Genomic DNA, 12,325 nt, shown 5'->3' on the forward strand with positions numbered 1-12,325 from the left:
AGTGTTTGCTGATTGCCAGCATTGTTGGTGATGCACGCTGTGTGAGCATTTGCGAAACTGGCACCTAAATGTGATTTTGGGGGGTTTTTTCTTTTTTCTTTTTTTTTTTTCCCGCTTTCCCCCCTCCCTTCCCAGTGCTGAATAGAGCTTTAACTGCAAAAACCACAGGTAGCCAGATTAAAAATCCCATGGTGCGCTATAACTCGGCCTATTTATAATCTTGTCTCATTTTCTTTCATGATGGATTTGTTTAAGAAAAAAAGGTATCTGTTCTTCTCTGCCCCCCCCCCCCCCTCCAGCCCTCACACTCACCCCTCCTTTTCTCCTTCCTGGGCAAATCCATATGAATTCTATCTGCTCCATTCGGATGCCTTTTTTGTTGTTGTTTTAAATCTCTGCAGGTAACTTACAAATGGCTTTATTTCATTTTCTTCACGTCTTTTTGTTTCAGTTTTGTATTCCGGCTTTGCATTGTGTGTTTGCCTATGTATGTCGGGTGTGTGATGAGATGGGGTGGGTTTGGGGTTGCTTACCATCACGTTTCTTTTCCTCCACACACACACGCACCCCTCCCGTCCTCCATCTCTGTGGTCACTGTTGGAAGCCATTTGGCAGAATAACCCCCAGCTGGGGTAGCATTTGACTCTTCAAACTTCTGGATGAAATGCGCACTGTCAGCATGGAAAATGATCTTTATGAGTTTTCAGTTCAAAAACCATCTGATTGCATTTTTTTCAATATATGTTGTAAGGATGGCATGGTGTATTTTCCTAAGAGCCTATATTAAAAAGGCCTGCAATGGCAATAATTAAACAAAAAAATAATGGTGATTTTGTAGTCTAAAGAGTATTCAGAAAATAATCTTTACTAATCGGCATTAGAATTACTTATTATGCGTGGATTATTTTATACCAAAACTGGATGTTTTGGTAAGGCATCTTTAACGACATATATTTTCCGCTCACCGCCGCCTTCCCTATGAGATGTAAGACTGACATTGAGGCATTTTCACTTTACTTTACTGTAGACTGGTAGGCTGTGGCTTTTGCTGGCAGCTATAACGTAGCTTGGTGACACTGAATGCTTAATTTTTAATTTTTAACATTGTTTTTTAAACCTTTGGACGACTCAGACTCTTTCGAATTCTGGTTTAAGTAAGTCTGTTGGAAAACAAACGGTTCATTGGGGATGCTAAGGGATATATTGCAGAGCTAGGAGTGATTTCTCCATTCCCACCATTATGGTTTTCCAAGGAAAACGAGAGATACTTTTGTGAGAACGCTTGGGAAGAAGGAAATTCAGGTGGCTTCTGAAAAATCAAACCATGCCCTTTATTCTCCACTTTTATTGTGAAAGCAAACAAAGACTTAAACTGGTGAAGGGGTTGGTTTTTATCTTTGCCTTTTCCCTTGGCCCAAGAGAGATGCATCTCACCCCTACATCTGTTCCCATGTGCGTTTCAAAGTTGCCCCATCCTCTCACCTACGTTCCCGGTGAGGTGCCTGTGTACCATGGCAGAGCCGGAGCACTCGCCTTGAGAAACCCTTTCAGAATCACACTGAATTAGCCTGTCTACACGCCAGCGTTCATCCCAATTACTGTATTGCTCCATATAACGCTGGGCACAAAGCTAAAGGACTATGTTAAGCAAATTCAGCGGAGCTGGGAGGTGTACTGTAAGGACAGCTCTCTCCTTCATGCTGCTGCGGGTCGTTTCTGGCAGGGCTTGGAGCCCGAAGTTGGGTTGTGCCTCCTATTCTCCGTGCGATGTGTGATGCTGCTCCAGGTGCTACGTGGAAAACTGGGAATTATCGCAGCGGAACAGTCTGAATAGCAAAAACTTTGGCCTTTTTACAGGGCTTTTCTTTGTACTTTGACTGTCCCTGTACAGTCATTTGAACATTGCTGCCACGAGAATGACATGTAAATCAGGGAAGGAAATGCGGTGGCCTCTGAGTGGAAGAGCTGGTGTTTATTTAAATTCGATCAGCTTGCAAGGACACATCATTTTATATATTTTTTTCCCTCACTTTGGAAAATAAATCATTCTTCATTCCTTCCTCTGGTCTCCGTATCAGAATTCACTGTTGTCTTTGCAAAGAGGTCGACAGACAGTGCTGGTATTTCTTACGGCGCGTATTTTTAATTACATTTTCTTAATCTCTCCTGTTGACTAAAATGTGTGGTTTGGACATCTGACCTGACGAACGGCCAGTGTTCTCTATGAAACCTTTAGCAGTGCCTCTAACAAAGATATCTCAGCAATTTAATGAGTTTATATAGAAATGGCTTTTTAAAAACCTGTGAGATCTGCAGCGTGTTGGCCAGCAGTCATTTTTCAGAACGCTTTATGTTCCGGTGAAGGTGCCGTGAAACAGGAGAAGAGGCCATTTTGCTTCACTAAATGAAAAGTAGAATCCCTGGGTTATTTCAAAAAATGTAAATAATAATTAGTTGTAATCACCTATGAGTGGCTTGGTTTGAAGGACCTATCTGTTGGCTGTTTGGGGAATGATGTGAAAGCACCACTATAAAGGCATTCACCGTTATTCTTAAATCCTTTCTCTGTGTGAAAGAGGAGCGAACGTTTAAGATACCTGTTTCTTACTGTATGACAAAAGACAGCTATGGCTGAGTACTGTGAAACAATTCTTTATACTGCTACTGAAAAGATACATTTCTTTTTTTAATTGCCTATCCAAGGTCTCTACTTTCATGTAGGTGTTCAGCCACGGTGAAGGGTAGGATCCAAAATGGTTAGATTTTATTCAAATGGGAATACATCTATTAATGCTTGAATCAGAACTAAAGGATGAAAACTAAGATGAATTGCCAGATTTTAATTCAATATAGAATGACATGACTGTTTCTTGGAAATAGAAGTTTTAGTATGTTTTCAGGCAAGGAGCTTGGTTTAAGTGGATCACCTTTTGTATTGCTGATGAATTTCTGGGTAAGAATCGCATTCCACTTTAGCTCTTGGGTTTATCCATTTCGAGGAGGCTTGCTTTGATTTTTTTCACCTAGGGTTGTAATGCTTGGGGAGGAGTAAATTGACATGTAGGTCAATAAAAGTCAAAGCAGTACAAAGGCTTTTGTACCATGCTGTGTTCTTGTAGTCTTTTAAATTCTATACATTTTCTATGAACTGCCATAATATTGTTATTCTTGAAATAGTAGCTAGCAATATAGGATTTTTTTTTAAAGGGTGGTTTTGAATCACTACTATTTAATTTAGATTTTTTTTTTTAATTATCCGTATTGTCCTAAGGAGCATTTTCAAGTTTGGATGGTCATTTATTCCCCACCTCCCTAAATAATTTTAGCTTCTCCATTAGCTCATGAAACAGGAGATCATCCTTTTATTTCAATATAAACAGCCTTGCTGCTGAATCAGCTATTTTCTGAAGGAAGACTTGTGATTACAGAGAATAATACACTAGTTTGCTTCCACGAGATAAGATAACAACGTTGGGAGACTTTATTAACTGGTGCCAGCTGGGCTGTGGTGCCAGTTGTGCCCTTATATATTCCCTTTATCCTGCGAATGTCCTTCTCTTCCCAGCATCTGCCTCATGCCCCCAACAAGCTCAAAGGTTTCCGTCTTTCAGCTGCTCTATGGAGTTGGATCTTTTTTATGTTTGTTCTTTGACCGTTGACCTTCGGGCACGAAGGAGGAAAAAAGGTACCCCTGTAACTTCAACTGCAGAGCTTCTCAGCAAAGCTGGGGAGGGGGGATGAATTTCCATGAGGAAAGTGAATTCTCTTTCCAGGTTCTGTTACAAGATCATTACCAAGTCTGCTGTCTACATCCATTCATGATCAGGTCCAGAGTAGCTCAACGGCTGAGACACATTTTGACAGTATTTGTCCTTGATGTCACAGTATTTAATTTTAACCTGTAACATGTAGGCTCTCAGAAATGAGCCTGCTTTAAGAGAAGGTGTTTGGGGGTGTCTTAGGGCTCGTGATAAACTGTCACTGGTTGGGAAGGGAAAACCTCAAGCAGTTCTGAAGTCCTGCGAACACAGGCATCCAGAATGGAGGTTGTGGCAGAGAAAGAGCAGTTTGGAGGTGTGGTGAGAGGAACTGATGAGGTATTTTCCTGTGCCTGAAGTATCTTTTTCCTTTTTCCTCTCTTGTTTTTTGCACTTCCCTTTGCAATCCCCTTGGCCTTTACCAGCAGGGTTTGCTGTACTTTCTCAGAAATCAGGGGCACCTTCCCTGGTGCCCAACATTTAGTGTGTCCTTTTTTTTTTTTCCTTTCTGGCTCCTCTTTGAAGATTTGCTGCTTTGGAGTTGTGAAGAGTGATTTATCTGCAGTTGTAGCTCTGCACCTGGTTTTGTCTGAATTAATTCTGAGCTGTTTGAACCTGTTGAGTTAACAATAAAAAATCCCAACAAGTAACGATCATTATTTTCATTCCAGCAAACTCAACGTATATGTTTATGGCTCTGTATAGATAATTACTGTATCACCAAAGAGATTTATCTTGCCTCCATATATATAGTCAGACCAAAGTGGTACTGTGCTGATACGTGTGATGGAGAGGGTGATTAACTATTGACAAGAGAGAATACAGAGAGTAATAAACTAGGTGTATTATATACTTGCTTAATGATTCCCTAAATACCCCAACACGTGCACAATCTCTGTCTGTGGGTAAATACTACTGCAGCAGTAACTTTTTGATACTGGACTAATGCAGAAAGATTTCAGGAGCATTTGTTTCACAATAGGAGACTTCCTTAAACTTTGATCCAAAAAACCCATTGCAGGCACACAGATAAATCACTAATCAACTCTTCTGCTCCATGTAAATGTTCTAATATCTCCTAACACCAGTTTCTGCAGAGAGATTCTTCTAATATACAAGGAGGCAGTTTGCTTGATCGTGTCTGGAGGGTGCAGATAGCTGTAGCCTGTGAAGCATTCAGATGTCGATGGTGCTACTGAAGTCTCTTCTGTACACCACATTGTGTAAATAAGTGCTGTGACTCATTTTTTCTTTGCCTTCTTTTTCTTTCGTCCGTAGAGGATGTCTTTGGCATGAGAAGAAATGCAGTGTTTGCTGTGCAGGCTTTCTCTGCAGACAATCTAAATCATGGAGCTGCAATCTAAATATTTGTTTGTTATATTTTCCTTGGAGAGTAGCTATTAGGCTTGCAGTCAGACTTCTGTAGGCAGACAGCCGTTCCCTTTTAGCCTTTCCTAAACAAAAGGCTCTGGCTATATAGCAGCATGTTTAATTTACCACCCGTCAACCCAGGATAGTGAAAATCACTGTTGATGTAAAATATTTAAAGTAACAAATATTTGCTGCAGCACTTGCCTGGGTTCCCTTGGTTGTTATTCATAGTCAGCTGGGCTGGGCTGGATCCCATTGATGGGGAATATCTACTAAAATCAAGGATCTGATGATGGGCCCTATAGAGATGTCCAAACTGGGCTGTAAACTAGGATTGTAGCTGTGAAGTTGAGAGTTCAGTGAAATGGCCACGTGCACTGGTTTCCTGGGAAAGTACTCAAGTACTGCCCCATATCGGGCTCTGGTGAGCATCACACCTAGCTTCAGCTGTACTTGAGTCAACACAGAGGAGCTGTGGGATGAATTTGGGCTGCAGCATAGACAGAGTCTTTGAGATTAGAGGAAAAACAGTAACATTTTTGCTCTGAAACTGAAGCACAGACAGTTCAGCCTTGGGGACCCCTCCATCAAGCACCCACATTGAGGTGAGGGTCTGGGCCTCCTCTGCACCTTCCCCTTCCCTTCTCAGATGAAACCACCTTGCCATGTTTGCTGTTTCACGTTAGGCACTCTGCTTCTGGTCTCCACTTCTAAGCTGCTGCTTCTGTTTGAGATGCCTTTCAAAGGAGTGTCGAACAAGCTATAAACATCTGCCACTTCCTCGCTTAATGGAACCATCAAAGTGCTCTCGTGCTGCAGTGGGCGACCATCTATGATCTCTTCCACATTTCTCCTCCACTCTCACTTTTTAGGATAGGACTGAGACCAGGCAGCAAGGAACTCGGTGTGTGAGGTGTGGCTTCACTTGCCACTCTGTCCTTCCATGCTTCAGGCTGTTCAGTGTATCAGATATTTACAGAAGGCTTCTTTTGGTGCACCAATTATCATTTGCTGATTAAAAATGTTAAGTTAGCTTAGGGAGAGTGCTGACATTTTGTGCTGTCTACAGCGTATGTAAAAGAGAAAGCAGTTGCCATAGAAACTGGCTCATCACATAATGCAAACTCTGATTCTGAGATGGAGTTCTCTTCAGCAAAATGGACTTTCTGTCCCTGTAATATGAAATTGAAAATATATGGTTATTATTCCAATGCTGTAATCAACTTTTTTGTTTATCTCTAAGTAGCTGTAAAGGTGGAGTGTGGAATTTCACAGTGTTGGGGCAGGGTGTGTATCATACAGCAGTAATTTCATTTTCTACTGGCACTCCTTGTTTAGGAAAAGGTGATTATTTGCTGCATAGCTGTTAATAAATAAAGACTAATTTCTCTGAGAAAAAAGACAGATCGGTCTTTCTTATCAGAGAGGTCCAGGATTGTAATCCCAGTTGTTAACACCTCACTAGGTGTGACTTTTAATGTAGGGTTTGTGTGTGATGGTTTCTACAAGTGATTAATAGACAGTAGCCCTGGCATGGTGCGATGCAGTATTTTAATTAAAGTTCTATAAGAATACCAAAGTCCACGTGTAAACACAAAGCAGGGACAGTAACTGCAGCGTTTGATGTGGTGTAATGTAAGTTCTAAGCAAAGGGGCAAAAATACCCTGTCCCTGCAGAAAGGTCCAACACAAGCTCTGGATTTTGAATACAAGGAGCATGCGCTGTCTCCATGAAGTTCAGTGGATGGCAAAGCCAGACTCTACAGCTGGTTATTGATACTGCTTTCGTGGGTTGAGAATCTAAATCGTCTCTTTTAAATGTCGTTTCTGTGATACTAGATTGTTCCAAATATTACAGATGAGCTTATCTGGTAAATGGCTGCTGTGCAGAGGGCTCTGCTCACGTACAACAGGCACTTTAGTTCTTTTGAGAAGTGCTTTTTAGTGTTGTTTTATAATATGCTTGAGAGATTTGTTGAATAGAAGGAAGTTGTCCTTTCTTAGACCATAGAGCATGTACAGCAGTTTGGAAAACAACAGTGATACCTACATCAAACGTTCCACTGAATGGCTGAAGGGACATCCTCTAAAGGGAGAGCAGGAGTCATATTGAAGTTTTTTCACAGTTTCATAGAATAATTTGTGTCTGAAGGACCTCTGGAGGTCATCATGTCCAACCTCCTGCTAAAAGCAGGTCTGACTTCAAAATTACATCATGTTGCTCAGGGCCAAATCCAATGAGTTCTGGAAATCTGCAATGATGGAGATTTCACAACCTCCCTGAGCAACCTACTCCAGTGCCTTACTAATCCATTGTGAAATTTCTTCTCCTTTATATCCAGTTGGAATATCTATTGTTACAGTTTGGATTGTAACAATTTGGATGACAGGTTGGCTATAAACCAGCAGTGTGCACTGGTGGCTAAGAGGGCCAATGGGATCCTGGGGTGCATCAGGAAGAGTGTGTCCAGCAGGTCTAAGGAGGGGATCCTCCCCCTCTACTCTGCCCTGGTCAGGCCCTACCTGGAGTATTGTGTCCAGGACAAGGGGCAATGGCTGCAAGTTGGAGCATAGGAAGTTCCACACCAACATGAGGAAGAACTTTTACCCAGTGAGGGTGAGGGAGCCCTGGGACAGGCTGCCCAGGGGGTGTGGAGTCTTCTTCTCTGGAGAGATTCCAGCCCCGTCTGGACACCGACCTGTGCAATATGAGCTGGGGAGCTGCTTTGGCAGGGGGTTGGACCCGATGGTCTCTCAAGGTCCCTTCCAACCCCTGTGATTCTGTGATCTGTACCTTGTTGTTTCACTGCCATCTTCAAGGAGTTTAGTCAACTTCCAGAAGGTCCTGGTGGCCCATTCCTCCAGCTTGTAGAGTTTGAGGTCCCTGTGAATGGCAACCCTGCTCTCCAACATACTGACCATCTCCTCCCCAAGACATACCACCCACAGTAGTGCACAGGGTTCGTTATGTGTATCACTGGGTCATTGGTGGAGATGTTAAGCTGTATCCACCCCATCTGAACTTTGAGAAAGGCAGCTTGTAGCTGGTTGTTTACGACTCCTGTTCTCCAAAGCCAGTGGTCCAGGAAGTTCTCCACTCCAGTTGTAGCACACCCATGTGGTTGGTCTGTGTTACTTCAGTTTGACTGTACAAACACAGCCTGTATCAAGAGTCTTGCTAAAGTCAAGGTGAAAGACTATGACAGTTCTCCCCTTTCCACAGAATCAGTCCTTTTTCTTTAGAAGACAATCAGTTTGGTCACGCGTGATTTGCCCTTGGTATATTCAGGTTGGCTGTTCCCAGAGACCCTTGTATTCCTCATGTACCTGGAAATCAATTTCATGGAGTTTTACCCCATATTTTTGCCAGGGGTGAAGGTTAGAATCTCCTGTCTGTGACTACCTACTGAGGTGCATGTATTGCAAATTAATAGTTAATTTGGGGGTTTTGAGTGTGCTTTTTCTCTTGTTCCTTTTTTAGACAAAGATTATCCAAAATCAATTTAGTCTCTCTTCCTTAGGTCAGCAGATGTTAATTCCATTCACTCACTGCCACCATAAATCAAGTTCTGAACAGTAGTCTAGCTGTTAAATGATTTATCTGATAGGAGAGATTTTATGATCCTCTCAGTTCCTCAATTCAGAGGTATTATAAATACCAAATGAAAGAATGAAACCCGAGACGAGAAGTTATGACAATCTGTAGTTTGGAATGTTAACGCCACTTGTTTTGGCAGCATTACTGGTCTTAAAACAATAAGATCCATATGGATGCTAATTTTCCCAATTTTAAGTAATAAATACAACCTCTTTATGGTTTAAGTAATGATATTACTCAATACCACTGCAGGGTCCAGTAGAGGGTTTCATGATGAGGTAATAAATAGCAATTTTGGAGAGCTGATTATTTGTGTTTTTCTTTTATGTGGTTTCTGATGGGGGAAGAAGGAATCACAAAGGCAGTGAAAAGCCTTGCCCTCTCCTGTAGCTGACATACTTTGGCTGAAGATATGTCAGTTGAGAAATATGAGACCATCCATAAAGCTCTGCACGCTCCCACATTAAAGTGTTACAGAGAAACCTTCAAGTGGAAAACCAGTAACGAATTGCAGCTGAGATGCTGACGGCATCCTGCTCTGTCCTGAGTGCCCTGCCCCGCCGAGCTGAGTGGTCCCTCCGCTGTCGCTTTAGTTGGGAACAAGAAGGGAAGGCTTTTCCAGGTTTCCTCTATTTCACAGACAAGGAAAACTGCCCAAACCCTGGTGATGGGTTGTCTGCAGATCTGAAGGTGATACTGGCACGGATGCCAAGCTGAGGACTGTTTAACGTCTCCGCAGCTGTTTGCCCACTGGCCCAGCCCCACTGTCTGTAGCAGCTCTTCGAAGTCTCCATTCCTGCCTCAGATGTTAGGAATTTGCTAACCCCTCAGCTGGAGGAGTAGCCAAGGGCTCTGCACCCTTTCAGCACCGCTCCTCACGCTGGTGCCATGCTCAGTGTGTGCTCCCAACTCCCTCCCCTCATTCCAGCTCCACAGCCATCCATTCCAAGCTGCTTGATCTCCTTCCTTCCCACAGTGCTGACTCCTGGCACATCTACACGTGTGATGTAGGCCAGTTCTGAGCAGTGAGTCCCAAATACCAGCAAAGGTCTTCAGACTGGGCTCCATAAGCTGAGCAAACCATGGAAATGGAGCAACAGGGTGCAACGCAAGGAATCGTCTTTGACCTGGCTGATGGAGCATGTTGGTCCATGGCTGTGGGCTCTGGTCAGTCCTGCTGCGACCCACCTCGACTCAGCTCATGTCCTGTCCCTGGGACTCTGTGTTAGATCCTTGGGCAGACCTGTGGAGGGCCCATATACTCTTTATTGCCCCACATTTCCCATCTGGATCCATTATCTCCTTGTCTTTCCTGGTATCATTTTGTGCTTCTGTTTCCCGTCACACCTGGAAAAGAGCAGGGATTTTACCTTCTGCCTTTGGGGAAATTGCAGAGCATCATGTGTCCTCAGCTCTGGGCTTTAGACCTCTGCTCCCCTTGTGTGGTTGAGCTTGCTGCATAGGCTGTTTTTGGGAAATCTGCCTTTATTCTTCTTGGGAACTGTTTTTTTACAAGAAACAAATTAGAAAGAAAATATATTATTTTAAAATACAGTGAAGATCTTCAACGCAAAGGCAGACAGCAGAGCGGTTCTTTGGTCCAGCCACCTTTGAAGAACAGATTGTCATCTTAGGTTAACAAACACCACAGGCTGGTGGGGTGTTTGTTTCATGTTGAGGGTGGCACAGACTGACAGGGATTATTTAAGGTTTCAGCGTTGGGTTTGCACGAAAAAAATACTTTTCACAGTATGGCTTTAAAGTAGACTTTTTTCCCCCCAATTATTCTACATGTTGGCAGCAAATTAGCTTTGAGAGACCATTGTGCACATCATAGCTCTCTGTTGATGTATTGGGGAGGCATTTTTGGATCTTTCAGCTCAGTCAGACCTATGACTGATGCTGTTCATGTCTTCCGATTCTGTAGATTTGAAAGACTTTCTTTTGACAAGGGAAGGTGATGCGGGGAAAAAAAAAGCAGCCAAAGTACAAGAAATGATTGGCAAAGTGATGATATCATCAAGTGTTCAAAGACTTTGCAAATTGAAGCTTATTAGGCTGACATTTTGTCTTCTATTCAGCGCTAATTGGAATCATACCTGGGTGCATGATGTGGAAGGTACTTAATACCTGAGTGTTTATCATGACAAAATGACAGAAGTCGATGTCAAGGATGCTGTAGATTTTTGTTTAATGCAGAAAACAATATATTTCAAACTGCAATTACATATCTCAGTAATTTGTATTCGGATGTGTGAAACCTCTGAATTACTGCAAATATGAAAACTATTTGGCCCCTAAAACATTGACCTGATTGTGAATATTCCATTTTCAGGTTTTAAAGTTGTTCTTCAGAGTTCATAAAACCAACACTGTGTAGGGTTGGGGGTTTTTTTAAATAAAAAAAAAAAAGACAGAAAAACCTGACACAGTGTTTTGACTTGAAACAGATCTGAAAATCCCACGAAGAGTGAACTCGTCTTCCGCACGGCTGATACAGTTCTTCTAAAGTTGTCTCTGACAGCTCCAATTCCTTTGTAGTCGGTGCTTTCTGCTGTATTGGCATCTGTAAAATGAATTTTGAAAAGAGAAATAGCGAGGAAAGTGATTTTTTGGAAAGGCAGCCACTGCAAACACAGAGTGCACTGGAGTATTTGAAAATAGCAGCGTGTTCCCCTGCTGTGTTCAGTACCGTGGGGGGTGCTTGTTTAGGGTGCCCGCCCCATCAAGGGCATGTCAGGGATAGTGCCCGTGGCCAGTGTGTTATTCTGCATCTTCATCTTGGACCTCCTGAAGTTGAGTTGGGCCTCTGGTTTAATATAAAATTAATATTTATTCAGCAATAGATGGAAACAACCAGTTGTTAGTTGAAATCATTACCTGACTGTACTGGTGTTACTGACACACAGATTGGTCATTGCAAAATAATATGTTTAAAAGACAACTAACCAAAAACCAAACAGAAAACCCCAAACAGAAATCCGTCTCGTAGGGATGCTCACAGGAATTCCTGGTCATTATGTGACCTGTACAGCTGCCTGTGTGTTACCATAAGCTCCAGCAATCCTGGGACTAATAAGATGTTCACGAGTGCTGCTTTAGGGGCCCATGGTAATTATTTGTGTTGCTGGAACCCTTTCAGGGCTCTGAGCCTATGTGGTGTTATGGAAAATATCTAACAGATAATTCCTGTCCCGGTCAGCTCGGAACACAAGGTGCTTGTAGGATGAAGGTTGAGGTAGAAGGTTGAGGACCTCTGATAACCATGAGGTTTATCAGTAGGACAATGAGTTTATCAGTAGGTTGACGTGGTTTGAGTGAGAGAGCAGAAGACACAGCACGTGAGCCGCTTCTCTCAAGTGGCTCTATTAAAGACACTGTAAAAATGCCTGTCTGTGATTTGGAGCATTAAGAGATGCCCGAAGTACACTGGATACTTGCCATGGCTGCAGTGGCTGCTCTTCCCAGAGGTTTATGTGACTAGGAAAGGAAAGTTGCTTGACTCCAGGAGGGAGATGAGCACCCAAAGGATATTTTGGTCTGTCCAGCACTTGGGAGCCCATAAAATGATTTACATGCTTAGGGAAATGCTAGTTGC

At 42.8% G+C, this 12,325-nt stretch overlaps 1 protein-coding gene across 1 annotated transcript in view; it reads left to right on the top strand.

Annotated features, from left to right (window-relative positions):
- CEP112 (centrosomal protein 112) overlaps positions 1–12,325 on the top strand; it is a gene marked incomplete at both ends in the record, with an annotated part of 154,418 nt that overhangs the window by 70,686 nt on the left and 71,407 nt on the right. The window lies entirely within an intron of this gene.

This window comes from Gallinula chloropus (assembly GCF_964237585.1).
Source record: "Gallinula chloropus genome assembly, chromosome: 20".
NCBI lineage: Eukaryota > Metazoa > Chordata > Aves > Gruiformes > Rallidae > Gallinula > Gallinula chloropus.